At 46.9% G+C, this 27,556-nt stretch overlaps 1 protein-coding gene across 4 annotated transcripts in view; it reads left to right on the forward strand.

Moving 5' to 3' along the window:
- Window positions 1–27,556, forward strand: part of ADK (adenosine kinase) — a 671,242-nt gene that overhangs the window by 355,619 nt on the left and 288,067 nt on the right. The window lies entirely within an intron of this gene.

Genomic DNA, 27,556 nt, shown 5'->3' on the forward strand with positions numbered 1-27,556 from the left:
CGTCTCCGGCGGCCGCGGCGGGTCTGTTAAATGAAGTGCCGGTTCGTGAGCCAATCAGACCTCACGAACAGGTACTTCATTTAGTAGACCCGCCGGAGACGCAGGAGGGACACAGGAGAGGTGTGCGCTGTGCCCTCCGTGTCCCTTCTTCCCACTGACTCGAGTATAAGCCAAGGGGGCTTTTCAGCACAAAAAAAAGTGCAGAAAAAGTCGACTTATACTCGAGTATATATGGTTAATAACTACTAAAAGATCTTCAGAATCTTGACTCTTTTTATGTTATACTGTATGTCCTGATCGCAGTGTAACTTTAGAGGATGGCACTTTGCCATCCACCTGGCATAAGCAGTGACTGGTTTTGACTGTTTGAATACTGTAATCAAACCAGTCACCAGATCTCTGTTTATTTGAACAGTAGTGAGTGAATCTGGAATAATGCATAAGATACAGTCTTCCATCACTGGTCAGAATATTAACGGGTGTAACGTCTAATGGAAGAATGGTGTTGCATCCTTCTTATAAATCCCCAATTGTTTGTAGAGTCAAGGCCAGGGGTTCTTAAGCTTAAGGCACACTAGCAGTCCAGGTTTTAAGGATATACATACTTGAGCACAGGGGACATAATTAGTACTTTGGTTATTTTCATTTAACCATCTGTGCACAAGCATAGATATCATTAAAACATGGACTGTTAGTGTGCCTTGAGGACTGAGGTTGGGAAACAATGGTCTATGCTGAACCAAAATTAATCGGGTCCGAAAATATGTGGATTCGCCGATCCACATGTTTTTTGCTCCTGTCGAATGTTTTGCCTAGGTGAAAAAAAGGCCATAATTGAATACCCTCCTCAGCACATTAAGAAAATATTTCTTCTCTCCCCCTCCTCATCTGGAATTAAATGTTGGGTTTAAATGCCTTTAAATGACGTAGGGGGGTATTCAATTAGGTCCGTCAATTTCGGCACTATTGAATTTACCCCGCTGCGTATTCAATTGTGGGCCGTTTTTGCCAATTTTGAAAGCATTTTCGCCAATGCATTTTTTTTTTAATTTTTTTTTTTTTTTTTTATAGTAAAAAAAGGAATTGGTGAACAATTCCTCAATCATACCCGGCATGCATTTTTGCCCGTTCAGGTACGAAAACGTGGATTCGCCGATCCACATCTGTCGAATGTTTTGCCTAGGTGAAAAAAAGGCCCTAATTGAATACCCTCCTTAGCACATTAATAAAATATCTATTCCCCCCTCCCCCTCTCCCCATCTGGAATTAAATGTTGGCTTAGAGCGCAATTTTCAAAGAGAATAGTGTAAAATTAATCAACCCCAGACATCATTTAGAAACTTCTCTAACGGATATGGATAATAAGAAAGCCGTATTAGTTGAATATGTGGTTTCTTAAATACCGTTGAATTGGATGTCCCTCCCCTCTTCCCACATTCAGTCCCTGCTTTCTCATATAGTTTTTGTGCCAACATCTATGTAACTCGATCACTGTTCGTAAATCAGAGCAGTCACAGCTCCATTCTGCCTGGGAGCGCTGACAGTACATTTTAAAGTCTGGAATTCCGATCCATTTAATTCATGTCTATGTTGTTATGTTCCTGTTGGAATTTTAGTTCTGTTTCTTTAGTTGTGACCCCCTCCCTTTCCCTATTCCCGAACCCCTCTTCATCACTCACACATCAGCTCTCCTAGAAAGCATTTGTACCTGGGAACGATGCCATTGTGGATATAGTAAGCCATGGCTAGGGTTGTCTGCTTTCATGGGAAAAGCAGTACTAACTAAGCTTTAAGCTTTAATACATTTTCTTGCTGTATATTTCAGTCAGGGCTACATTGCCCCATAAAACCTACCTTAAGTGTTACTACTTAATATAATATGGAATGAAGCCTTATTTTAAACTACCCTTCAGAAAATGTTAGAATAATGGCAGAATAAAATAATTGTTCACAATGTTTCTCTTACGTCCTAGAGGATGCTGGGGACTCCGTAAGGACCATGGGGTATAGACTGGCTCCACAGGAGACATGGGCACTATAAAGAACTTTAGATGGGTGTGCACTGGCTCCTCCCTCTATGCCCCTCCTCCAGACCTCAGTTAGATCCTGTGCCCAGAGGAGACTGGGTGCATTACAGGGGAGCTCTCCTGAGTTTCTCTGAAAAATAATTTTGTTAGGTTTTTTATTTTCAGGGAGCACTGCTGGCAACAGGCTCCCTATATCGTGGGACTGAGGGCAGAGAAGCAGACCTACTTAAATGATAGGCTCTGCTTCTTAGGCTACTGGACACCATTAGCTCCAGAGGGTCGGAACGCAGGTCTCACCCTCGCCGTTCATCCCAGAGTCGCGCTGCCGTCGTCCTCACAGAGCCGGAAGAAAGAAGCCGGGTGAGTATAAGAAGAAAGAAGACTTCACAGGCGGCAGAAGACTTCAGATCTTCTCTGAGGTAACGCTGCGCGCCATTGCTCCCACACACAACACACACAGTGGGCACTGATGGGTGCAGGGGGGGGCGCCCTGGGCAGCAATATTAAACCTCCAGGGACTGGCTATATATATATATATATATATATATATATATATATATATATATATAATATATATAAAATTTCTCGAACGTCCTAGTGGTTGCTGGGGACTCCGTAAGGACCATGGGGAATAGACGGGCTCCGCAGGAGACAGGGCACTTCAAGAAAGAATTTGGATACTGGTGTGCTCTGGCTCCTCCCTCTATGTCCCTCCTCCAGACCTCAGTTTGAATCTGTGCCCGGACGAGCTGGGTGCTACTTAGTGAGCTCTCCTGAGCTTGCTAGAAAGAAAGTATTTTGTTAGGTTTTTTTATTTTCAGAGAGATCTGCTGGCAACAGGATCTCTGCTACGTGGGACTGAGGGGAGAGAAGCAGCCCTACTCACTGAAGATAGGTCCTTCTTCTTAGGCTACTGGACACCATTAGCTCCAGAGGGATCGTACACAGGATCGCACCCTTGGTCGTCCGATCCCGGAGCCGCGCCGCCGTCCCCCTCGCAGAGCCAGAAGACCGAAGCCGGCGTCAAAAGCAAGAAGACTTCGAAATCGGCGGCAGAAGACTCCAGTCTTCATATGAGGTAGCGCACAGCACTGCAGCTGTGTGCTATTGCTCCCACACTAATCCCACATACTCCGGTCACTGTAGGGTGCAGGGCGCAGGGGGGGGGGGCGCCCTGGGCAGCAATTAATGACCTCTTGGCAAAAGTAGCATATATACAGTTGGGCACTGTATATATGCAAGGGCCCCCGCCATATTTTTACACAGAAACGCGGGACAGAAGCCTGACGCTGAGGGGACGGGGCTTCTTCCTCAGCACTCTCCAGCGCCATTTTCTCTCCACAGCTCCGCTGAGCGGAAGCTCCCCAGGCTCTCCCCTGCAGAATCACGGTAGAAGAGGGTAAAAAGAGAGGAGGGGCACATAAATTTGGCGCAAAAACAGTATATACAGCAGCTACTGGGTTAACACTAAGTTACTGTGTGATTCCTGGGACATATAGCGCTGGGGTGTGTGCTGGCATACTCTCTCTCTCTGTCTCTCCAAAAGGCCTTGTGGGGGAACTGTCTTCAAATAGAGCATCCCTGTGTGTGTGGTGTGTCGGTACGCTTGTGTCGGCATGTTTGATCAGGAAGGCTATGTGGAAACAGAGCGGGAACAAATGAATGTGGGGTCGGCGCCGACACCCGATTGGATGGATATGTGGAAGGTTTTAAATGATAATGTTACTTCCTTGCATAAAAGGTTGGATAAAGCTGAAGCCTTGGGACAGCTGGGGTCTCAGCCCATGCCTGATCCTATGTCGCAGAGGCCGTCAGGGTCTCAAGCGCCCACTATCCCAAATTGTTGACACAGATGTCGACACGGATTCTGACTCCAGTGTCGATGGCGATGATGCAAAGTTACAGCTTAAAATGGCTAAAGCCATCCGTTACATGATTATAGCAATGAAAGATGTGTTGCACATCACAGAGGAAACCCCAGTCCCTGACAAGAGGGGTTTATATGTATGGGGAAAAAAGGCAAGAGGTGACCTTTCCCCCTTCACATGAGTTAAATGTGAAAAGGCTTGGGAATCTCCAGATAAAAAACTGCAGATTTCCAAACGGATGCTCATGGCGTATCCTTTCCCGCCAACGGACAGGTTACGCTGGGAATCCTCCCCGAGGGTAGACAAAGCTTTAACACGCTTATCCAAGAGGGTAGCCCTACCGTCACAGGATACGGCCACCCTAAAAGATGCTGCAGATAAAAAGCAGGAGGGTATCCTGAAATCCATTTATACACATTCAGGTACCCTACTAAGGCCGGCGATTGCGTCGGCCTGGATGTGTAGTGCTGTAGCAGCTTGGACAGATACCTTATCTGAGGAACTTGATACCTTGGACAAGGATACTATAGTACTGACCCTGGGGCATATAAAAGACTCTGTCCTATATATAAGAGATGCTCAAAGAGACATAAGCCTACTGGGCTCTAGAATAAATGCAATGTCGATTTCTGCCAGAAGGGTCCTGTGGACTCGGCAATGGACAGGCGATGCCGACTTAAAAAGGCACATGGAGGTTTTACCTTACAAGGGTGAGGAATTGTTTGGGGACGGTCTCTCGGACCTGGTCTCCACAGCTACGGCTGGAAAGTCAAATTTTTTGCCATATGTTCCCTCACAACCTAAGAAAGCACCGTATTACCAAATGCAGTCCTTTCGATCACAAAAAGGCAATAAAGTCCGAGGTGCGTCCTTTCTTGCCAGAGGCCAGGGGTAGAGGAAAGAAGCTGCACAATACAGCTAGTTCCCAGGAACAGAAGTCCTCCCCGGCTTCCACTAAATCCACAGCATGACGCTGGGGCTCCACAGGCTGAGCTAGGCCCGGTGGGGGCGCATCTCCGAAATTTCAGCCACAAGTGGGTTCACTCCCAGGTGGATCCCTGGGCTATAGAGATTGTGTCTCAGGGTTACAAGCTGAAATTCGAAGAGATGCCCCCTCACCGTTACCTCAAATCGACCCTGCCAGCTTCCCCCTTAGAGAGGGAAATAGTGTTAGCTGCAATTCACAAATTGTATCTTCAGCAGGTGGTGGTAAAGGTTCCCCTCCTTCAACAGGGAAGGGGTTACTATTCGACCATGTTTGTGGTACCGAAACCGGACGGTTCGGTCAGACCCATATTGAATTTAAAATCCCTGAACATATACCTGAAAAGGTTCAAGTTCAAGATGGAATCGCTCAGAGCGGTCATCGCAAGCCTGGAAGGGGGGGACTTTATGGTGTCTCTGGACATAAAGGATGCTTACCTTCATGTCCCCATTTATCCACTTCATCAGGCGTACCTCAGATTTGTGGTACAGGATTGTCATTACCAATTCCAGACGTTGCCGTTTGGTCTCTCCACGGCACCGAGAATATTTACCAAGGTAATGGCGGAAATGATGGTGCTTCTGCGAAAGCAAGGGGTCACAATTATCCCATACTTGGATGATCTCCTCATAAAGGCGAGGTCCAGAGAGCAGTTGCTGATCAGCGTAGCACGCTCTCGGGAAGTGTTACAACAGCACGGCTGGATTCTAAATATTCCGAAGTCGCAGTTGATTCCTACGACTCGTCTGCCCTTCCTGGGCATTATTCTGGACACAGACCAGAAGAGGGTTTATCTCCCGATGGAGAATGCTCAGGAGCTCATGACACTGGTCAGAGACCTATTAAAACCAAAACAGGTGTCGGTGCATCACTGCACGCGAGTCCTGGGAAAGATGGTGGCATCATACGAGGCCATTCCCTTCGGCAGGTTCCATGCGAGGACCTTCCAATGGGATCTGTTGGACAAGTGGTCCGGATCACATCTACAGATGCATCGGCTGATCACCCTGTCCCCCAGGGCCAGGGTGTCTCTCCTGTGGTGGCTGCAGAGTGCTCACCTTCTCAAGGGCCGCAGATTCGGCATTCAGGACTGGGTCCTGGTGACCACGGACGCAAGCATCCGAGGGTGGGGAGCAGTCACACAGGGAAGAAATTTCCAAGGTCTGTGGTCAAGTCAGGAGACTTGTCTTCACATCAACATCCTGGAACTAAGGGCAGTATACAACGCCCTACGTCAAGCGGAGACCCTGCTTCGCGACCGACCGGTGCTGATTCAGTCAGACAACATCATCGCAGTGGCTCATGTAAACCGCCAAGGCGGCACAAGGAGCAGGGTGGCGATGGCGGAAGCCACCAGAATTCTTCGCTGGGCGGAGAATCACGTAAGTGCACTGTCAGCAGTGTTCATTCCGGGAGTGGACAACTGGGAAGCAGACTTCCTCAGCAGGCACGACCTCCACCCGGGAGAGTGGGGACTTCATCAAGAAGTCTTCACGCAGATTGCAAGTCGGTGGGAACTGCCACAAGTAGACATGATGGCATCCCGCCTCAACAAAAAGCTACAGAGGTATTGCGCCAGGTCAAGAGGCCCTCAGGCGATAGCTGTAGACGCTCTAGTGACACCGTGGGTGTTCCAGTCGGTCTATGTATTTCCTCCTCTTCCTCTCATACCCAAGGTACTGAGAATCATAAGAAGAAGAGGAGTGAGAACAATACTCATTGTTCCGGATTGGCCAAGAAGGACTTGGTATCCAGAGCTGCAAGAAATGCTCACAGAGGACCCATGGCCTCTGCCTCTAAGACAGGACTTGTTGCAACAGGGGCCCTGTCTGTTCCAAGACTTACCGCGGCTGCGTTTGACGGCATGGCGGTTGAACGCCGGATCCTAGCAGAGAAAGGCTTTCCGGATGAGGTTATTCCTATGCCGATAAAGGCTAGGAAGGACGTGACGGCTAAACATTATCACCGTATATGGCGAAAATATGTTGCTTGGTGTGAGGCCAGGAATGCCCCTACGGAGGAATTCCAGCTGGGCCGTTTACTTCACTTCCTACAGTCGGGAGTGACTTTGGGCCTTAAATTGGGTTCAATTAAGGTCCAGATTTCGGCCCTATCCATTTTCTTTCAAAAAGAACTGGCTTCTCTTCCTGAAGTTCAGACGTTTGTAAAGGGAGTGCTGCATATTCAGCCCCCTTTTGTGCCTCCAGTGGCACCTTGGGATCTTAACGTGGTGTTGTTTCCTGAAGTCACACTGGTTTGAGCCACTTAAAACCGTGGAGTTAAAATTTCTCACGTGGAAGGTGGTCATGCTATTAGCCTTGGCTTCACCCAGGCGTGTGTCAGAATTAGCGGCTTTGTCACATAAAAGCCCCTATCTGGTTTTCCATATGGACAGGGCGGAATTGCGGACCCGTCCGCAATTTCTGCCAAAAGTGGTGTAATTTTTTCATATGAACCAACCTATTATGGTGCCTGTGGCTACTCGTGACTTGGAGGATTCCGAGTTACTAGATGTGGTCAGGGCTTTGAAGGTTTATGTAGCTAGAACGGCTAGAGTCAGGAAAACTGAGTCACTGTTTATCCTGTATGCACCCAACAAGCTGGGTGCTCCTGCTTCAAAGCAAACTATTGCTCGCTGGATCTGTAACACGATTCAGCAGGCTCATTCTGCGGCGGGATTGCCGCTGCCAAAATCAGTAAAACCCCATTCCACAAGGAAGGTGGGTTCTTCTTGGGCGGCTGCCTGAGGGGTCTCGGCATTACAGCTTTGCCGAGCAGCTACTTGGTCGGGTTCAAACACTTTTGCAAAGTTCTACAAGTTTGATACCCTGGCTGAGGAGGACCTTGTGTTTGCTCATTCGGTGCTGCAGAGTCATCCGCACTCTCCCGCCCGTTTGGGAGCTTTGGTATAATCCCCATGGTCCTTACGGAGTCCCCAGCATCTACTAGGACTTTAGAGAAAATAAGATTTTACTTACCGGTAAATCTATTTCTCGTAGTCCGTAGTGGATGCTGGGCGCCCGTCCCAAGTGCGGACTTTTTCTGCAATGCTTGTATATAGTTATTGCTTACATAAGGGTTATGTTATAGTTGCATCAGGGTTGATCTGATGCTCTATTGTTGTTCATACTGTTAACTGGGTAAGTTTATCACGAGTTATACGGTGTGGCTGGTATGAGTCTTGCCCTAGATTCCAAAATCCTTTCCTTGTACTGTCAGCTCTTCCGGGCACAGTTTCTTTAACTGAGGTCTGGAGGAGGGACATAGAGGGAGGAGCCAGAGCACACCAGTGTCCAAATTCTTTCTTAAAGTGCCCTGTCTCCTGCGGAGCCCGTCTATTCCCCATGGTCCTTACGGAGTCCCCAGCAGCCACTACGGACTACGAGAAATAGATTTACCGGTAAGTAAAATCTTATTATATATATGTTGCGTAGGCAGTATATATAATAATCCCCCGCCAGTATTGGGAAAATTGAGAAGGACCGAAGCCCGCCGCTGAGGGGGGCGGAGCTTGATCCTCCAGCACTAACCAGTGCCATTTTCTCCACAGCACACTGCAGAGAAGCTGGCTCCCCGGACTCTCCCCTGCTGAACACGGTGACAGAGGACAAAAAAGTGGGGGGGGCACTTTTAATTGGCGCTGAGAGTGTATAGATATATGTTTATATAAAAGCGCTGTTTATCTGGGAAGTTGGTTTCTAGTGTCAGTTGGCGCTGGGTGTGTGCTGGCATACTCTCTCTCTGTCTCTCCAAGGGGCCTTATTGGGGAACTGTCTGCATATAGAAATATCCCTGAGTGTGTGGGGGTGTCGGTACGCGTGTGTCGGCATGTCTGAAGCGGAAGGCTCATCTAAGGAGGAGGTGGAGCAGATGATTGTGGTGTCTCCGTCGGCAATGCCGACACCTGATTGGTTGGACATGAGGAATGTTTTAAATGCAAATGTGGCTTTATTACATAGGAGATTAGACAAAGCAGAGTCCAGGGATAATACAGGGAGTCAACCAATGGCTTTGACGGTGTCACAGGGCCCTTCAGGGTCTCAAAAATGTCCCCTATCCCAAATAGCAGACACTGATACCGACACGGATTCTGACTCCAGTGTCGACTACGATGATGCGAGGTTACACCCAAAAGGCCAAAAGTATTCATTATATGATTATTGCAATAAAGGATGTTTTGCATATCACGGATGACCCCTCTGTCCCTGACAAGAGGGTACACATGTTTAAGGAAAAGAAACCTGAGGTAACCTTTCCCCCATCTCATGAGCTGAACGAGTTATTTGAAAAGGCTTGGGAAACTCCAGACAAGAAACTGCAGATTCCCAAAAGAATTCTTATGGCGTATCCTTTCCCTGCGCAGGACAGGTTACGGTGGGAATCCTCACACAGGGTGGACAAGGCGTTAACGCGCTTGTCCAAAAAGGTGGCGCTACTGTCTCCGGACACAGCAGCCCTCAAGGATTCTGCTGATCGCAGACAGGAAACTACCTTAAAATCAATTTATACACATACAGGGGCCTTGCTCAGACCGGCAATAGTGTCGGCTAGGGTTTGTAGCGCTGTTGCAGCTTGGACTGATACCTTGTCAGCTGACATTGATACCCTAGATAGGGATACCATTTTATTGACCTTAGGTCACATTAAAGACGCTGTCTTATGTATGAGAGACGCTCAGAGAGACGTTGGTCTGCTAGGTTCGAGAGCCAACGCCATGGCGATTTCGGCTAGGTGAGCCCTGTGGACCCGCCAATGGACAGGTGATGCCGACTCAAAGAAACATATGGAAGTTTTGCCTTACAAAGGTGAGGATTTATTTGGGGAAGGTCTCGCAGACCAGGTTTCCACAGCTACCGCAGGTAAATCTACCTTTTTACCTTATGTTTCTCCACAGCAAAAGAAAACGCCGCAATATCAGATGCAGTCCTTTCAGTCGCATAAGTCCAGAAGAGGTCGGGGCTCTTCCTTCCTCGCCAGAGGTAAGGGTAGAGGGAAAAAACTGCCGGCTACGGCTAGTTCCCAGGAGCAGAAGTCCTCCCCGGCTTCTACTAAATCCACCGCATGACGCTGGGGCTCCACTGAGGGAGTCCGCGCCGGTGGGGGCACGTCTTCGACTCTTCAGCCACGTCTGGGTTCAGTCAGACGTGGATCCTTGGGCAATGGAAATTGTATCCCAGGGTTACAAGCTGGAATTCGAAGACGTGCCTCCTCGCCGGTTTTTCAAATCGGCCTTACCGGCTTCGTCCCCAGACAGGGGCATAGTTTTAGCTGCAATTCAAAAACTGTGTCAACAACAAGTGGTTATCGAGGTTCCCCTAGTTCAAAAGGGGAAGGGGTACTATTCAACCCTGTTTGTGGTCCCAATACCGGATGGCTCGGTCAGACCCATTCTAAATTTAAAATCCCTAAACCTGTACTTAAAAAAAGTTCAAATTCAAGATGGGATCGCTCAGGGCAGTTATCTCCAGCTTGGAAGGGGGGGATTTTATGGTGTCACTAGACATAAAGGATGCATACCTTCATGTCACCATATATCCCCCTCATCAAGCGTACCTGAGATTCGCTGTACAGGACTGTCATTACCAGTTTCAGACGTTGCCGTTTGGGCTTTCCACGGCCCCGAGGATTTTCACCAAGGTAATGGCGGAAATGATGGTGCTCCTGCGCCGGCAGGGAGTCACAATTATCCCGTACTTGGACGATCTCCTGATAAAAGCGAGATCAAGAGATCAGTTGCTGAAAAGTGTGTCGCTCTCCCTGAGAGTGCTGCAGCAACATGGCTGGATTCTAAATCTACCAAAGTCACAGTTGGTTCCAACGACTCCGCTATCTTTCTTAGGCATGATTCTGGACACGGAACAAAAGAGGGTTTTTCTCCCAATGGAAAAAGCCCAGGAACTCCAGAACTTGGTCAGAGACCTGTTAAAACCGAAAAGAGTGTCAGTCCATCAATGCACTCGAGTACTGGGGAAACTGGTGGCGACCTACGAGGCCATCCTCTTCGGCAGGTTTCATGCGAGGACTTTTCAGTGGGACCTTCTGGACAAGTGGTCCGGGTCCCATCTTCAAATTCATCAGAAAATAAGCCAGGGTGTTTCTCCTGTGGTGGCTGCAGAGTGCTCACCTTCTAGAGGGTCGCAGGTTCGGCATTCAAGACTGGGTTCTGGTGACCACGGAAGCGAGCCTCCGAGGATGGGGAGCAGTCACACAAGGAAGAAACTTTCAAGGGATATGGTCAAGCCAGGAGGCTTGTCTACACATCAACGTACTGGAATTGAGGGCCATATACAACGGCCTATGTCAAGCGGAGTATCTTCTTCGCGAACTACCAGTTCTGATTCAATCAGACAACGTCACAGCCATGGCTCATGTAAACCGCCAAGGCGGAACAAGGAGCAGAATGGCAATGGCAGAAGCCACCAGGATTCTGCGCTGGGCGGAAAATCACATAAGCGCTTTTGCAGCAGTCTTCATTCCGGGAGTGGACAACTGGGAAGCAGACTTCCTCAGCAGACACGATCTCCATCCAGGAGAGTGGGGACTTCATCAAGAAGTTTTTGCAGAGATAACAAGTCGTTGGGGACTTCCTCAAATAGACATGATGGCGTCACGCCTCAGCAAGAAGTTTCGGAGGTATTGTGCCAGGTCAAGGGACCCTCAGGCAGTAGCAGTGGACGCCCTGGTGACACCGTGGGTGTTTCAGTCGGTCTATGTGTTCCCTCCTCTTCCACTCATCTCAAAGATATTGAGAATCATAAGACGAAAAAGAGTGCAGACAATACTCATTGTTCCAGATTGGCCTCGAAGGGCCTGGTATTCAGATCTTCAGGAAATGCTCACAGAAGATCCATGGCCTCTTCCTCTCAGAGAGGACCTGTTGCAACAGGGGGCCCTGCGTGTTCCAAGACTTACCGCGGTTACGTTTGACGGCATGGCGGTTGAACACCGAATCCTTGCTGGGAAAGGCATTCCGGAAGAACTCATCCCTACTCTGATAAAGGCTAGGAAGGAGGTGACGGCGAAACATTATCACCGTATCTGGAGAAAGTATGTATCTTGGTGTGAATCTAAGAATGCTCCTATGGAATATTTCCATCTGGGCCGTTTTCTCCACTTTCTACAGACAGGAGTGGATATGGGCCTTAAATTAGGCTCCATTAAGGTACAGATTTCGGCCCTATCAATTTTCTTTCAGAAGGAATTGCCTTCTCTCCCAGAAGTCCAGACTTTTGTAAAGGGAGTGCTGCACATACAGCCTCCTTTTGTGGCACCATGGGACCTTAACGTGGTGTTACAGTTCCTAAAATCTCACTGGTTTAAGCCCCTTCAAACAGTGGAATTAAAATTTCTCACTTGGAAGGTGGTCATGTTGTTGGCCTTGGCATCTGCAAGGCGGGTGTCTGAATTGGCGGCTTTGTCTCACAAAAGCCCCTATCTGATTTTCCTTGTGGATAGAGCAGAGTTGAGGACTCGTCCTCAATTTTTGCCTAAGGTGGTTTCATCGTTTCATATGAACCAACCTATTGTGGTGCCGGTGGCTACGAGTGACTTGGAAGATTCCAAGTCCCTGGATGTAGTCAGGGCCTTAAAAATCTATGTAGCCAGGACGGCTCGGGTTAGGAAAACAGAGGCACTGTTTGTCCTGTATGCAGCCAACAAGGTTGGCGCTCCTGCTTCTAAGCAGACTATTGCTCGCTGGATATGTAACACAATTCAGCAGGCTCATTCGGTAAAGGCCCATTCCACTAAGAAGGTGGGCTCTTCTTGGGCGGCTGCCCGAGGCGTCTCGGCATTAGAGCTTTGCCGGGCGGCGACTTGGTCGGGTTCAAACGCTTTTGCAAAATTCTACAAGTTTGATACCCTGGCTGATGAGGACCTCATGTTTGCTCAATCGGTGCTGCAGAGTCATCCGCACTCTCCCGCTCGGTCTGGAGCTTTGGTATAATCCCCATGGTCCTTACGGAGTCCCCAGCATCCTCTATGACGTAAGAGAAAATAAGATTTTAAACCTACCGGCAAATCTTTTTCTCCTAGTCCGTAGAGGATGCTGGGCGCCCGTCCCAGTGCGGACATATTTCTGCAAGACTTGTATATAGTTATTGCTTACATAAGGGTTATGTTACAGTTTGATCAGTCTCTGGCTGATGCTGTTTTGTTTCATACTGTTAACTGGTTGCGTATATTCCAGGTTATACGGTGTGGATGGTGTGGGCTGGTATGCATCTCACCCTTAGATTAACAAAAATCCTTTCCTCGTACTGTCAGTCTCCTCTGGGCACAGTTTCTCTAACTGAGGTCTGGAGGAGGGGCATAGAGGGAGGAGCCAGTGCACACCCATCTAAAGTACTTTATAGTGCCTATGTCTCCTGCGGAGCCCGTCTATACCCCATGGTCCTTACGGAGTCCCCAGCATCCTCTACGGACTAGGAGAAAAAGATTTACCGGTAGATTTAAAATCTTATTTTTTGTCCTCGCATACAGTACTTATACACTTAAGGAACGTCTAGAAAGCCCTTATGGTTTTTTCTTGTATCCCCACTAAAGGCCCATACACACTGGGCGATTTTGAGCTGAAAGCAGCTCACTTTTGGTGTGTTGAGCTGCTTTCAACTCAAAGCTGGCCAGTGTGTGTGCACAAGCGGTGAGCGCTGATGCGCGCTCCCACTTCGTCGCAGGTGGCCGCCCTTCAACTACTGGTATTACCAGTAGATGAACGGCTGGGTGAACGGCTTTCCATAGCGTCCTGCTATGGAAAGCCGTTCACCCCCGCTGACATCGCTGGGCAGGGGGGAAAAGCGCTAAGTGTGTATGCACTGAGCGCTTTTCAGCCCAGCGATGTCAGCGATCATCGCTGTGCATACACGCTGGGCAAAAACGCCCAGTGTGTGTGCACCTTAACTCAGCATTTCCTGCTTTGGCATCTACAGTATCTGCTGTTTAGAATGGAGGAACAGGTTAAAAGGACAGGTAGCTCTACCTGTTAATTGTACAGTAGGTAAACGCTCATGTACAGTTTTAAAAGGCTGTACTAGAAATGACTGCTGCTGCAAAGTCATGGACACTTGTGCTCTGAGAGCACTTTACAGAATTGATCCCACTGGAATCCTGACACTTGGTACTGTAATTTAAGATGCGCAACAAGGTAAACCGTTAATCCATGTACATTCTCAGCCTCACATTTAAGCTTTATCTCTTAAGTAGAAATCAAGGAGTCTGATCAATAGTATTGATTCACAGGTCTCAAATTTCTATTGAACGCTCACGGACTCCTTGAACAGACAAAACGCAAATTTATTTTTTTTCTCCGGCAGGGTCCACAGGTTATCCACAGGATAACATTGGGATATGAGGTAGCGGCAGCGGATTGGCACGAAACGATGAAATCTTTCGTTCTCCCAGCTTGCAACGGGCCCATGCCTATATCCCCGCCTCAGGCAAATAATTCTTTTGTTTGGTGCTGCAGGAGCTGGAACATGGTCAATGTGCTGCTGGTTTTTAGCAGCCATAAGCTTTTTTTTTTTTTTTTTGTAGTTTATTGTTTACTATTTTTATTTTTTTTGAGTGATCTTTCTAAAAAGCATCTTTCACGAACCATGGAAAGAGTCGTTCCAACAACTCCCCGCTGGGTCGCGACAATGCTTACCCACGTGTACAGTGCGGTTTCGGCGGGCGTCTGTAGGATGTACTAGCAAGTCCAGCAGACATTACCAGGCTGTAGCTGGAGCATGGGGAGAAGGTAAGGCATCTGTTCCGCTTATTAGGGGAAATGCGAGACACAGCCGCACTGTTTCAGGATGGAGACTACCGAACAGTCGCTGATGCGGCTGCCGCCTCAGGGATCATAGGCTCCAGGGGTAGTATGAGGCCATGATCCCTAGCGTTGATGTCAGCAGTGGGGAGTAAGATGCTCTCTTGGTCGCCTCTGCCCCCCCGGTTCATGACCAGTTTCCTCTGAGTTTCCCGCCATAAAGCTGTGTATCTAAAAGGACTCAGTCGCAGTATAGGCGGCTATGTGGCTGGTGCGTCAGTGTTCATTTGGGCATCTGTGTTCACTATAGGTTCACGGGGTGATTGTGTACACTAATAGCATCTGGATCCACTCGGCGTTCACTAACGTATTGATCGATCCTGGAAGCGGGGTGGAGTCTCCCTGTATCCCACTCTCCTGAGCTGGGTGATACAGCACTAAGTCTCTATCTACAGTACCTTTGAGAGTACGAATAGTTGGATAAGTGCCTGATGCATATGAGTCTGTAAAACTATTACTGCTGTTTCTTTTGCTGTGCAACTGAATACGTTTAAATTCCTATATAAGGTAATACAGTAATATGTTTCTCCTACATACTTGAAATGTTATGTGGTCACATTTCTTATTATACTATTGTATAACCTGTGACCGAATGCTAGTGTGATTGCTGACTTTACTAATAATTATGTCAGTTTTTCTGTGTATTCCGATCCTCAATGCTGGTGCAAAGCAGGGAGGGATCGGATTGTATGTCACTTTAAATTTTGTTAAAGTAATTGCAGTCACAAATTGTGTAGGTTCACTGTACAGATACAATATGTGATTTATTTATCATGTCTAAGAGAGGCAAGGGTGAGGAGGATACACTGTCCACAGCAGCACCAACACTCATTTCATGTTTGTCTTGCAAAGCTGGGTTAACCTCTCAGGATCTGGTTCAAAATGGATTATGTGCAAATTGTTTTAGCTTTCACCAAAGCCTCTTAAATTATTTGAGGCAGGCACAGGTTCAAGTTGAACCCCCATGGGCTACTTTTGCACAGACCTTATCCAGTGTAGCTGAGCGGATAATGCCAGCTCCTATACCAGGGATAGGTTACCCTATTAACCCTTACATGCAACATTCCACCTGGGGTTGATCACATCCAGCACAGGAATTGGCAGCCTCTCAACAAAAGCAGACTGAAAGGCTGGTGGTAAGGAACTCACATAGACATGAAACAACGTCTTCATAGTCTACACATGTTTCAGATGCGAACTCGTCTAAGGATGAAGACTCATCGCACTCCCGGTCTGCATACAGAGACGAGGAGGGACACCTCAGCTCAGTGGACATACCTGATCTAATTAGTGCTATGAAATCCATTCTATCCTTAGAGGAGGCAGCAAAGCCTTTGTTAAAATCTAAGGCACCTGTGTTTAAACGTCCCAAAACATGACTGAGTTTCCTGGACCAGAACAGCTGATGGAAATTATGCAAGAGGCCTGGGTTATGCCCAGTAAGATGTTTAGTATTCCAAAGAAATGGAATTCCCATTATCCTCTTCTGGCTGTGGACTGTTTAAAAAGGGAGGTGGCTCCCAAAGTACATACGCATGTCATTTATTTGGTGCGAAAATCTGCGTTACCTCTGCCTTCAACATCATTAAATGATGTCACGGATAGGAAAATAGACGGTTTTCTAAAATTAATTTTCTCTTTGACTAGGGCAATCATAAGGCCAGCCATGGCTTCAGCCTGGATGGCAAAAGTAGTGGCAGCCTGGGCTGATGCATTGGAGGATGATCTTTCAATGGCATCTAGAGCGTAAAAATCCCATATTGCACATATCCAACAGGCAGCTATTTTTATGGAAGAAGCCGTTTTGGATATGGGTACAATTGCCTCTCAGGCATCAGCCTTAGCGTAGCCGCTCGCAGAGCGGTTTGGCTACGTTTATGGAAAGCTGACTCTGAATCCAAGAATGTTCTGGAGCCTTTGCCTTTTACTGGAGATTTTATTTTTGGTAAAGAATTAAACAGAATTTTGGAGTCAGAAGCAGATTCCAAGAAAGTGAAGTTTCCTTCCACACACAAATCCAAGCCTAGATTTCCAGCTTTTCGGCCCTTTCGGACTCGAGGAAAAGCGAAAGGAAAGGGTTATGGCAAACGGTCTCCTTTTGGGGACTGTGCTGGATTCAGGTCCTCAGAGTAATTCTACCTCTGCAACGTCTGATCTTTTACAAATGGAATGTGTTTCACCAGACAATAAAAACGCAGACTATGGTCCTTCCTCTGGAAGTAAGGAGATCATTAGCCTGGTGGCTACAGACATCCCATCTGGGCAAAGGGAGACCCTTTTGGATATCAGATTGGAAAATTCTGACAATGGATGCCAGTCTTCAGGGCTGGGGAGTGGTGTCAGGAAGGAGTTGCTTCCAGGGGCAGTGGACCAAGGAAGAAAGTTGCCTGCCAATAAACATATTGGAACTTTGGCCCATATATGGCACTTATTCAGGGGAAACCAGTCCAAATCCGCGTGCACAATGCAACGGCAGTAGCGAACCTCAACCATCAGGGAAGAACTTGCAGCCAGAATGCAATGAAGGAGGTAAGTCGCACGTTAAAGTGGGCAGCCTTGTCCGCAGTGTTCATTCCGGGAGTCCTAAACTGGGAAGCGGATTTTCTCAGTCGACACGCCATTCATGCGGACGAATGGGCTTTACATCCAGAGGTCTTCAAATTCTGGTAGACAAATGGGGGTTACCGGAGATGGATCTCATGCCGTCGCGTCAGAACAACAAAGTTCCCGCATACGGGTCAAGATCGAAGGATCCCAAAGCGATCTTTGTGGATGCCCTGTCAGTGATATGGGACTTTCGTCTGGCCTATGTGTTTCCACCAATCGCCCTGTTACTCAGGGTGATGCGAAAGGCTAAACAAGGAAGGGGCGCCAAGCTTGTACCCGGAGACAATAGTACGCATCTGCAGAGGCTGTCGATGGATGCTGCATTCCTACTACCTTAACGTCTAGATCTACTGTTTTGGTGTTCTTGCTATCACAAGCACCCGGATTGACTGTCTTTGACGGCCTGACTCTTGAGACTTCCATTCTGAAAGCAAGAGGATTCTCACAACAGGTAATTCAGACAAAGCTCAGAGCAAGGAAACCTTCCTCAGCTCGCATTTATCACCGAATATGGCAAGACTATATTCAGTGGTGCAGTGACCGGAAAATTCTGCTAACCTACAGGATGTGCGCACTTTTTTTCCACAGAATGCTGCACATTCAACCTTTTTTTTGTTCCTCCTACAGTGCCTTGGGACTTAAGTTTAGTCCTAAAGGCCCTTCAGGTTGCCCCATTTGAACCACTAAAATGAGTGGATCTTAAATGGTTGACCGCTAAAGTTCTCTTTCTACTGGCTATTGCTTCAGCTAGAAGATTTTCAGATTTAGGGGCTTTATGTCGCCCTCCTTTTCTGTGTGGTTTTTTTTTTTTTTGTTTTTTTTTTATCCATATGGAGTGGTTGAACCAAATCTGGATATCTTCCTAAGGTGGTGTCTAAATTCCACCTTAACGAAGAAATTGTAGTCCCGGTCTTCCTAGGGCCGGACCTTTATGCGGGAGGTGCATCATTGGACGTAGTCCGTGCCTTAAGGATCTACGTGGATCGTACCAGTGCCATCAGGAAGACACACTTTGGGGGTGATTCAGAGTTGATCGCAGCAGCAAATTTGTTAGCAGTTGGGCAAAACAATGTGCACTGCAGGGGGTGCAGATATACCATGTGCAGAGAGAGTTAGGAAGGGTGAGGTGTGTTCAAACTGAAATCTAAATTGCAGTGTAAAAATAAAGCAGACAGTATTTACCCTGCACAGAAACAAATAACCCACCCAAATCTAACTCTTTCTGTAAATGTTATATTTGCCCCACCTACAGTGCACATGGTTTTGCCCAACTGCTAACAAATTTGCTGTTGCGATCAACCCTGAATTACCCCCTTTGTTCTCTACGGATTTCACAAGAAAGGATGGCCTGCTGATAAGCAGACACTGGCAAGGTGGCTTCGGATGACTATTTCAGAAGCATATTCTCTAGCTGGTCTCTCTGTTCTGGCTAATGTCTCTGCTCACTCTACTCGTAAGGTAGGACCATCATTGGCAGCACAGCGTGGTGCTTCAGCAGAACAGATATGTAAGGCAGCCACATGGTTTTCCATTTACACATTCATTAGACATTATGCCTTTGACACCTTTTCCTCTTAGGACGCTGAATTCGGGCGAAGGATTCTCCTGTCCAATCAGGAGGGTCCCCACCACTAAATTGCTTTGGGACATCCCAATGTTACCCTGTGAATAACTTGTGGACCCTGCCGAAGAAATATTCATTATAGTAGACTTACCGCTGATAACGCTATTTCTCCTATGTCCACAGGGATCCCACCCTGATGCACCTGATTTGAGGATCCTTTTCACTCACTAACCTCTTCCTTCTTGTACGGAAGGGTGTGCATGTGTGTTCTTCTCGCCTGGTTATGGCTCTCTGATGCTCCTGCCTTGAGCTTTGGAAAAATAATGATAATTTTTTTTATATAGCGCTCTTTCTCCAATAGGACTCAAGGCGCTTAACAGATACATAGCATAATATAGTACAGAAAATAATGAAGTACATTTTCATAAAATACAGAAGCATGAAGATACTAAAAGGGACATTATGGAAATGCTTGAGTAAACAGGAAAGTCTTGAGTCTACTTTTGAATGATTCTATAGTTGGGGCCTCTCGCACTGTGCGGGGAAGTGAGTTCCATAGAGTCGGAGCCGCATGACTAAAAGCTCGACCCCCGGATGAATTACGGAGATTCTAGGTACTGCTAAAAGTCCTTCATCTACAGATCGCAGTAATCGAGTGGGGCAGTGTGGGGTCAGAAGCTGCTTCAGGTACCTTGGGCCCTGGTCATGTAATGCTTTGAAACTTAGTAAGCCAATCTTGAAGATGATTCGCCATGTTACAGGCATCCAGTGAAAGGAGTAGAGGATGGGTGTTATGTGGCTAGAACGGGGCTGGTTGGTTAACAGCCTGGCAGCTGTGTTTTGCACCAGCTGTAAGCGGTGCAATTCTTTTGCTGGGAGACCAAGGTAGACGGCATTACAGTAGTCTAATCGAGATGATACAAATGCATGTATGACTTTTGGCAGATCATCTGAGGGAATTAAGTGCTTGATTCTGGCTATGTTCCTCAGGTGAAAGAATGAGGATTTGATTGTGGCTGATATCTGATGTTTAAGTGTCAAGCCACCATCCAGGACAACACCAAGATTCCGCACACGATCACTGGTCTGTAATTCTGAATCCCCGAGTGTAAATCCAGTTGGTTGGCTATGCTGCAGTCTTGTCCTTTGATGTTGCGGTCGTATCATAAGGACCTCTGTTTTATCCGGGTTCAGTCGCAGCCAACTGGCACTCATCCACTCCTGTAGCTCAGCTAGACAGCCATTTAGGGTTGCTATTGGATTATCAGTGCCCAGAGCAAAGGACAAGTACAGTTGTGTATCGTCTGCATAGCAGTGGTAGACCAGGCCATGGCGCCTGATTATTTTGCCCAATGGAAGCATGTATACTGCAAAGAGCATGGGGGATAGTATAGAACCTTGTGGGACACCACATGGCAATGGCACTGGGGGTGATGAGTATAATCCAGACGATACTCTCTGTGACCTGCCTGTGAGAAATGATTTGAACCAGCTTAGGACTGTGCCATCCAGACCACAGAAATGTATCAGTCGCTCAATCAGAAGCCCATGGTCCACGGTATCAAATGCTGCCGAGAGATCCAGAAGGATTAATATTGAACAGTCACCTCTGTCTCTTGCCATCAGAAGATCATTTAACACACACACCAGGGCTGTTTCATGTCTTCTCCTGAATCCTGATTGGAATGGATCATAAATATCATGGGTTGTCAGGCGGGTTTCCAGTTGATTTGCAACCACTTTCTCAATAATCTTTCCTGGTTCCCTGAGCGAGAAGGCGGGGATATAAGAACGGGCCCGTTACATGCTGGGAGTTGATCGTTTGGTGCCAATCCGATGTCGCTACCTCATATCCCAATGATATTTTGTGAACTTAGGAGAAAGTGTTATGAATGTTATGTCTACCATAATGATTATTTTATGATTCATGATGATCAATTAAAGGGAGTGTTTTATGTGTAACAAAACATTGGCCACATTATCAGAATGCATAATGAATGCAGTGACTGTTTCCAAATTTTCTTTTTGTAACCTGCAATTTTTGACCGCAAATGACGGCAGTGAAAGTCTTTGTTCTGTGGGCTGATCATAACCCTACTGCATAATTCAAAATGCTGTGTGTTAGCAGCTACAGGTTAAGAGGTGTGTCAGAAAAAGTTGATATATTTTACGACTTTGGTCTGTGCTTATGGTGCAGTGTCGATCTATCTGCTTAGCCGGAACTCCAAACTTATAAGCCATTTAGATGGCAATGTATGGGCACAAAAGTCACAGAATTTGTGCTGCTTGATGTATGGATCCAGGGGTCTGATCAGGCTCTAAATGGCCATCTTAACCCCCACGAAGTGACCCATTCGGGCCTGATTTTATATATTTTTTTTTTCTGTGCTTTTTTTTTTTTTTTTTTTTTTGACACCTCCATGTTAACTGCTAGGGATTGATCCTATATTGTGCAAATTCGGGCTGTTGTAAAGTGTGGCCGCTGTCAAAATGATTCACACCCACGATATCAATGCGCGTGTGAATCCTTGTGGCAGCGGCTGCACTTCACAGCAGCCCGAATTTGCACAAAAGTGCTCACAGCCCCATAAGCCTCCATGCGCTTTGTTGCGACTACAGCCTGAAACTGGCCCTTGAAGGGTGCGAGATCGGGTGCTGTTGTCTGCATTTAAACGCCGTGGCAACAGCACATTGCACCGTTCACAGGTAATAGGATTGTCCCTTTAGTGTCTTAGCTCTATTATGTATCATATTTGGGCTGATGCAGAGTTGCACATATGCCTGCTTGAGTAGCGTGCCTTGTTTGTTCTCACACTGTGCATGCTCTGGAACAGCGTATACAAGTATGGACGATGTAAAATCATGTGTGTTTCAATCACAAATCAGTTTTTTTTGCGTCTAAGGAAATAATCTGTGAAACTAATGGGACATTGATTGTCGCCTACACAAAGACACAGACATAGAACATGATGGCAGAGTTGGACTTAGGCATAAATAAACCTGGTTCTAGGCGTATTATCTGTGCCAAGTTTATACTTCCTAGTGCGCATTAATGACTAGAAGCAAACGAATACTGATAGGGGTGGCATACTGGTGAGAAGACGCACATTTATTTTTTTTACACAGCCTCGTAACAGGCGGTCAGTGCACCCTGTGCTTCACCCACCTGCTGGTAGTCGTTGATGCCATCATTACTATTTGCCCCAGGGGGCAGATGAATGGGTCTCATTACATCTGCTCACTACAGACGCTCTAAGCAGCAACAAAGCACAGCACCTATGGCACTAGGGGAGAAGGCATAGTCTTTCCCCACACACTACACGTGCTGTGAACCAGGGGATGGGTCGGGTGGCAGCTGAGGGCAGGTACAGCTGGAATCGCCCCCATGCACCCCTCTTTAAGGCCCAGTATTTTCTGCCACACAATGTGGGAGTTTATACGGGCTATTTATTTATTTTATTTATTTATTTATTTAGTTTCTTTAAGTATTAGATTAACCGCGCTTCTTCTAAATAATTTCTGCTTCAATAAATTCCATCATGGTAACTTTTGTACTTTTAGTTATTTCCGTTGAGTATTTTTAGCTACAGATCTAATGACATTATGTTACTGAATAAGAATGATGCACATAAGATGAAAGGATGGGTCAGGGGAGCACAGATCGTGGAAAGGTTGGCAACGGAGAGCTGGTAAATAGTAGAACATCATATACAAAGACCAACTGTGCGATTTATAGCCAAATGAATGTATTTTGATCAGTAACACATTTTTGTACATTAGCACATGCTGTAATATGGGAATTCTTTTATATCCGGTAAGGCAGAAGCCACTAAATTGAAATTGACCTTTAATTTCTTTTACTTGAAGTTTTGTTCCTTACTATGCATTATAATAATTGCATCTTACAGATAATTTTATAATTATCATCAAGCGCTTAATTGGTTTCTTCACAACCTTCCTTCCCCACTTAGGGAATTTGTTTGGGGGGGTTGAATTTTTTTTATTTTTTTTTGTTACAATAATTTTCTTTATCTCAATGGACAGATTTAGCTGCATAAAAAGGCGTCAAAATGATCAACATAATGAACCTGCTGCCATTACATATGTTATCAAAATAATTATTTGTTCTCTCTTAAATGGCAGTACAGCTTGTGCTTGGAAACCAAATAAAACCTGGCAAGCGGGAACTGTAGCAAGGCATTGCTGGATAAACCCACCACGACTTGTTCCTAAATGAACAAAGCATTTATTGGGAATGTACTTGGCATGCAGCTCCAATTCTAAGCTGTGTAACCGTCACTAATGTACACCCCTTGTATAGGCTTCATATTAGCTGGCCCAAACAGGAGTGATGATCGCTTGATTTACCATGGGATAAATATCTGAATTGTATCAATATTAATCCTTTTCGATTTGTTTTTAAACGTGTATTATGTTGCATATTAAACTGTCGTGAATGAAAGTATTTGTATATTAGGATAGTAAAACATCATTCCGTGTGTCCCATAGTGGTGTGTGCAAAAATTAAGTATTTTATCTGCCATACTATCCAGAAACATGCATGGTTGCACATTGTGCCTCATGACAAACTGCATATCCCCCATTTGGCTCTGCTTTCTAAAACTATCCTTCTGATAATAGAAGTTGCACTTTCACTGTAGACATGTCTACATCCTCACAGTATCAATCTGCAGGATTGAAACCGAATCCCCTTAGATTTGTATTGTTCAAGCAGATGTTGTTGGTTTAAATAACCCTTTTGATAACAGAACAGATCAACTCAGGTCTGTGCATATGATTCAACTGCATTTACATAGCATATAATTTTTGATGTTAGATACCAAAACATAATTTCTCTATCGTCCTAGTGGATGCTGGGGTTCCTGAAAGGACCATGGGGGATAGCGGCTCCGCAGGAGACAGGGCACAAAAAGTAAAGCTTTAGGATCAGGTGGTGTGCACTGGCTCCTCCCCCTATGACCCTCCTCCAAGCCTCAGTTAGATTTTTGTGCCCGGCCGAGAAGGGTGCAATCTAGGTGGCTCTCCTAAAGAGCTGCTTAGAAAAGTTTAGCTTAGGTTTTTTATTTTACAGTGAGTCCTGCTGGCAACAGGATCACTGCAACGAGGGACTTAGGGGAGAAGAAGTGAACTCACCTGCGTGCAGGATGGATTGGCTTCTTTGGCTACTGGACATTAGCTCCAGAGGGACGATCACAGGTACAGCCTGGATGGTCACCGGAGCCTCGCCGCCGGCCCCCTTGCAGATGCTGAAAAGAGAAGAAGGTCCAGAATCGGCGGCAGAAGACTCCTCAGTCTTCTTAAGGTAGCGCACAGCACTGCAGCTGTGCGCCATTGCTCTCAGCACACTTCACACGGCAGTCACTGAGGGTGCAGGGCGCTGGGAGGGGGGCGCCCTGGGAGGCAATGTAAACCTATTTTTTGGCAAAAAAATACCTCACATATAGCCTCCGGGGGCTATATGGAGATATTTAACCCCTGCCAGAATCCGTTGAAGAGCGGGAGACGAGCCCGCCGAAAAAGGGGCGGGGCCTATCTCCTCAGCACACAGCGCCATTTTCCCTCACAGAAAGGCTGGAGGGAAGGCTCCCAGGCTCTCCCCTGCACTGCACTACAGAAACAGGGTTAAAACAGAGAGGGGGGGCACTAATTTGGTGTTAGAAATATATAAAAAGATGCTATAAGGGAAAACACTTATATAAGGTTGTCCCTATATAATTATAGCGTTTTTTGGTGTGTGCTGGCAAACTCTCCCTCTGTCTCTCCAAAGGGCTAGTGGGTCCTGTCCTCTATCAGAGCATTCCCTGTGTGTGTGCTGTGTGTCGGTACGTGTGTGTCGACATGTATGAGGACGATGTTGGTGAGGAGGCGGAGCAATTGCCTGTAATGGTGATGTCACTCTCTAGGGAGTCGACACCGGAATGGATGGCTTATTTAGGGAATTACGTGATAATGTCAACACGCTGCAAGGTCGGTTGACGACATGAGACGGCCGACAAACAATTAGTACCGGTCCAGACGTCTCAAAAACACCGTCAGGGGTTTTAAAACGCCCGTTTACCTTAGTCGGTCGACACAGACACAGACACGGACACTGAATCCAGTGTCGACGGTGAAGAAACAAACGTATTCCTTATTAGGGCCACACGTTAAGGGCAATGAAGGAGGTGTTACATATTTCTGATACTACAAGTACCACAAAAGAGGGTATTATGTGGGATGTGAAAAAACTACCTGTAGTTTTTCCTGAATCAGATAAATTAAATGAAGTGTGTGATGATGCGTGGGTTCCCCCCGATAGAAAATTATTGGCGGTATACCCTTTCCCGCCAGAAGTTAGGGCGCGTTGGGAAACACCCCTTAGGGTGGATAAGGCGCTCACACGTTTATCAAAACAAGTGGCGGTACCGTCTATAGATAGGGCCGTCCTCAAGGAGCCAGCTGACAGGAGGCTGGAAAATATCATATAAAAGTATATACACACATACTGGTGTTATACTGCGACCAGCGATCGCCTCAGCCTGGATGTGCAGAGCTGGGGTGGCTTGGTCGGATTCCCTGACTAAAAATATTGATACCCTTGACAGGGACAGTATTTTATTGACTATAGAGCATTTAAAATTGCCGTATAAAGGAAGAGGAGTTATATGGGGTCGGTCCATCGGACCTGGTGGCCACGGCAACTGCTGGAAAATCCACCGTTTTTACCCTAAGTCACATCTCTGCAGAAAAAGACACCGTCTTTTCAGCCTCAGTCCTTTCGTCCCTATAAGAGTCATATTTGCCCAGGGATAGAGGAAAGGGAAGAAGACTGCAGCAGGCAGCCCATTCCCAGGAACAGAAGCCTTCCACCGCTTCTGCCAAGCTCTCAGCATGACGCTGGGACCGTACAGGACCCCTGGATCCTACAAGTAGTATCCCAGGGGTACAGATTGGAATGTCGAAACGTTTCCCCCTCGCAGGCTCCTGAAGTCTGCTTTACCAAGGTATCCCTCCGACAAGGAGGCAGTATGGGAAAAAATTCACAAGCTGTATTCCCAGCAGGTGATAATCAAATTACCCCTCCTACAACAAGGAAAGGGGTATTATTCCACACTATATTGTGGTACTGAAGCCAGAAGGCTAGGTGAGACCTATTCTAAATCTAAAAAAATTTGAACACTTACAAAGGTTCAAATCAAGATGGAGTCACTCAGAGCAGTGATAACGAACCAGGAAGAAGGGGACTATATAGTGTCCCGGGACATCAGGGATGCTTACCTCCATGTCCCAAATTTGCCCTTCTCACTAAGGGTACCTCAGGTTCGTGGTATAGAACTGTCACTGTCAGTTTCAGACGCTGCCGTTTGGATTGTCCACGGCACCCCGGGTCTTTACCAAGGTAATGGCCGAAATGATGATTCTTCTTCGAAGAAAAGGCGTCTTAATTACCCCTTACTTGGACGATCTCCTGATAAGGGCAAAGTCCAGGGAACAGTTGGAGGTCGGAGTAGCACTATCTCGGATACTGCTACAACAGCACGGATGGATTCTAAATATTCCAAAATCGCAGCTGATCCTGACGACACGTCTGCTGTGCCTAGGGATGATTCTGGACACAGTCCAGAAAAAGGTGTTTCTCCTGGAAGAGAAAGCCAGGGAGTTATCCGAGCTAGTCAAGAACCTCCTAAAACCAGGAAAAGTGTCAGTGCATCATTGCACAAGGGTCCTGGTAAAAATGGTGGCTTCCTACGAAGCAATTCCATTCGGCAGATTTCACGCAAGAACTTTTCAGTGGGATCTGCTGGACAAATGGTCCGGATCGCATCTTCAGATGCATCAGCGGATAACCCTATATCCAAGGACAAGGGTGTCTCTCCTGTGGTGGTTACAGAGTGCTCATCTTCTAGAGGGCCGCAGATTCGGCATTCAGGATTGGATGCTGGTGACCACGGAGGCCAGCCCGAGAGGCTGGGGAGCAGTCACACAAGGAAAAAATTTCCAGGGAGTGTGATCAAGTCTGGAGACTTTTCTCCACATAAATATACTGGAGCTAAGGGTAAATTTATAATGCTCTAAGCTTAGCAAGACCTCTGCTTCAAGGTCAGCCGGTATTGATCCAGTGGGAAAAACATCACGGCAGTCGCCCACGTAAACAGACAGGGCGGCACAAGAAGCAGGAGGGCAATGGCAAAAACTGCAAGGACTTTTCGCTGGGCGAAAAATCATGTGATAGCACTGTCAGCAGTGTTTCATTCCGGGAGTGGAAACTGGGAAGCAGACTTCCTCAGCAGGCACGACCTCCACCCGGGAGAGTGGAAACTTCATCGGGAAGTTTTTCCACATGATTGTGAACCGTTGGGAAATACCAAAGGTGGACATGATGGCGTCCCGTCTGAACAAAAAACGGGACAGGTATTGCGCCAGGTCAAGAGACCCTCAGGCAATAGCTGTGGACGTTCTGGTAACACCGTGGGTGTACCAGTCGGTGTATGTGTTCCCTCCTCTGCTTCTCATACCTAAGGTACTGAGAATTATAAGACGTAGAGGAGTAAGAACTATACTCATGGCTCCTGATTGGCCAAGAAGGACTTGGTACCCGGAACTTCAAGAGATGCTCACAGAGGACTTATGGCCTCTGCCGCTAAGAAGGGACTTGCTTCAGCAAGTACCATGTCTGTTCCAAGACTTACCGCAGCT

Source organism: Pseudophryne corroboree, chromosome 3 (assembly GCF_028390025.1).
Source record: "Pseudophryne corroboree isolate aPseCor3 chromosome 3, aPseCor3.hap2, whole genome shotgun sequence".
NCBI lineage: Eukaryota > Metazoa > Chordata > Amphibia > Anura > Myobatrachidae > Pseudophryne > Pseudophryne corroboree.